Below are 3530 nucleotides of genomic sequence, written 5' to 3' on the forward strand. Positions count from 1 at the left end.
AACAAAATAAACAGAGCACACATACGTACTAGTAACAACTAATTCAGCAATTTTTCCATTAATAAAGGGGCATAACCCTAGAATGGTAATACAAGTTGTAAGCACTGAATGGTAAACATTGCTTTAATTTATCAGTTAGTAGTAAAATTGAATATTGCATTGTAATATGAGGCAGGCATTACCTGTAAATGGGGACGAAGTCTGTATGAATTATTTTTTTGTAACTTAATTATTTGTCAAAAAAAAAAGAAACGGAAATACCGTAACGTTTCTGAGTTTGGTTCTGTTGTTAGGGATTTTAGTTGTGACGTTATTTAAATTATGACGTCATATGCAATGTAAACAAAGAAACGCTATCATTAGGTAACGTTTTTTCATATCAAGGAATTTTTTAAAAATGAAATTGGTATTGCGCGTTTCTTCCTATTTTATACTAGACTGATAAATATATATTTTACTCAAAGTTTCATACAAACGAGACCGGAAAAAAGGAAGTATATTGTACATTTCTGCGCAGGTCCGGGATTTCAAAACATGACATAAAAAAAATTGAACGATTTTGAGTTCATTAGTACAATGAAAAATTCAGGAAATTTTCCCGAATTTTTTTTTTTGAATTTTCTACTGTTATTGGAAGCTTTTGAAAATGGAATGTCTTATACTTTACTAAAAAAAACTCTAATACCGCTACATTGACAACAAAAAACTCTGTATTATAGATTTACCTTGTAATTCATCATAGTTTTAAAGGTGTATGTGTAAGGTTTATAATCCATGCCTATGCACACAATTAGTTAACAAACCCTGTGCAGCACAGCCTTAGTGGAGACAGTGGACTAACTTAAACAAACCAAGACTAGACAAACAATTTGGCGAACAAAGTCTGTTGGTATCTTTTACTTCTATTTATTGATTCTATTACAGTTCCTGACATTGGAAGATAAATAGCTCTAATTTTAACAGAAACTGCATTTTATCCCTTAGTTCTATTTTTTTGACAAACCAGAAAATAAAACACATACCGGTACTTTATTCTAGACACCCTAAGTTCCATTCAGCTTAAGTTTGAATGGAATTGGTTCTGTGGTTTCAGAAAAGAAGATTTTTTAAAGTTAGAAAACATGATAAACAAATCGTGTAAAATTGTCCTTAAAGGGCAATAACTTTTTAAGGGGTCAATTGACAATTTTGGTCATATAAAACTTATTTGTAGATATTACTTTGCTGAACATATTTGCTGTTTACAGTTTATCTTTTTCATTAATACTATAATTCAAGATAATAACCAACAAGAATGTGTCCAAAGTACACGGATGCCCCACTCAATCATTTTCCATGTTCCATGGACCATGAAATAGGGTAAAAGTCTAATTTGGCATTACAATTAGAAGGATTATACTATAGGGAACATGTGTATTAAGTTTCGAGTTGATTTGACTTCAATTTCATCAAAAATTACCTTGACCAAAAACTTTAACCTGAAACTTCCATTTTCATTTTCTATGTTAAGTGGACCGTGAAATTGGGGTCAAAAGTCTAATTTGGCTTTAAAATTAGAAAGATCATACCATAAGCAACAATTGTACTAAGTTTCAAGTTGATAGGACTTCAGCTTCATCAAAAACTACCTTGACCAAAAACTTTAACTTGAAACTCCCACTTTCATTTTCTATGTTCAATGGAACATGAAATTGGGGTCAAAAGTCTAGTTTGGCTTTAAAATAAGAAAGATCATATCATAAGCAACAAGTGTACTAAGTTTCAAGTTGATTGGACTTCAGCTTCATCAAAAACTACCTTGACCAAAAACTTTAACCTGAAACTCCCCCTTTCATTTTCTATGTCCAATGGACCGTGAAATAGGGGTCAAAAGTATAATTTGGCTTTAAAATTAGAAAGATCATATCATAAGCAACAAGTGTACCAAGTTATAAGTTGATTGGACTTCAGCTTCATCAAAAACTACCTTGACCAAAAACTTTAACCTGAAGCAGGACGAACGAATGAACGGAGCCACAGACCAGAAAACATAATGCCCCTCTACTACCGTAGGTGGGGCATAAAAACTGCAAAATTTCCTTAAAATTACCAATTTAGTGACAGCAACCCAACAAGCGGTTATTAAATTCACATGAAAATTTCAGGACTGATAGAACATTACCTTATGAACACTTTAACCACTGTCAGATTTGCTCTAACTGCTTTAATTTTTGAGATATCAGCCAAAAACTGCATTTTACCCCTATGATTATTTTTAGCCATGGCGGCCATGTTTTTTGACGAAAAAGAAAAGATAACACAAACTTTATTCTTGATACCCTAAGGATCATTCAGCTTAAGTTTGGTTGGAATTGGTTCAGTAGTTTCAGAGGAGAAGATGTTTGAAATAGTTTACACCAGACGGAAGATAACGGACAATGAACGCCAAGTGATGGCTAAAGCTCACAGTTCCTTTGGAATGGTGAGCTAAAAACTATCAAGCTAGTCACATAAGTATTTTGATTGCATGAATGGTTAAATTCTTCTCCAAAGGGGAATAACTACTATTAGGAATCAACTAACAATTTCAATCATGCCAACTTATTTGCAGAACTTGCCTTGCTAATAGTTTTTGCTCATTATAGTTTAACTTAACGTGATATTGTGTCACAGATAATAGTCAAAATCGTCCAAAATTGGTGAAATATTGAAATTTAAGGACAATAACTCGTATTTGGTCAAAATGGACTGATGCCATTTTGAAGATAAATTTACATGTCTTATTTTGAGCAGCATAGCAGGCGTGATAATCGAGACTCACATTTTAAACTAAAACCAACAGCATAATTATTGCTTAGTTTGCTTCATTTGGCTGAGCAGTTTGTTCATAGTTTGGTTATTATTGAATGATAATATCTAGTGCTGTTTTGCCTCCAAGGGCACCAACTCAAGACCTACACACTGATGAACCTTTAATGTAAGGGGACAAATCAATCTCTGTGGAGAATAATTGATGCACTAAACATACAATTCCATCTTAAATACTCAAAATCTTTACTTTAGTAACAATGATTTTCCAATATCACAACAGTTGTTGGAAAGATGGTTTAAAAAATAAGTTCTTTGTGATTGTCTTCTTGTAAATGGTGATTTATGCTGATGCAATCTCAAAAAGAATGAACTTAATAAGAACAACTACATGTAATTATAATTTAATTTTGGATGTTACATATCTTCTGATTGGCTGACGTTATTTTGTTATCAGCCCATAGACATAATTTAGTCATGTGACCGTGACGTCATCAATGTTATTTCATGGTTTTCTACGGTTTAAAATGGAATTTAGAATTAAATTATATTCGAAATAACATAAAAAATGTGGTGCACACTGTTAAATAACCCGCTACGCGCGTTATTCAGTGTGCACCATATTTTTTATGTTATTTCTTCATAGACAGATAAAATATTACAGCCATTCCTTAAATAATCAAATATCATAATTTTTCAAACCGGCTGCTGCCATGTATAACAAAGAAGGATATTTTTTTTAC

Source organism: Mytilus edulis, chromosome 4, assembly GCF_963676685.1.
Source record: "Mytilus edulis chromosome 4, xbMytEdul2.2, whole genome shotgun sequence".
Taxonomy (NCBI): domain Eukaryota; kingdom Metazoa; phylum Mollusca; class Bivalvia; order Mytilida; family Mytilidae; genus Mytilus; species Mytilus edulis.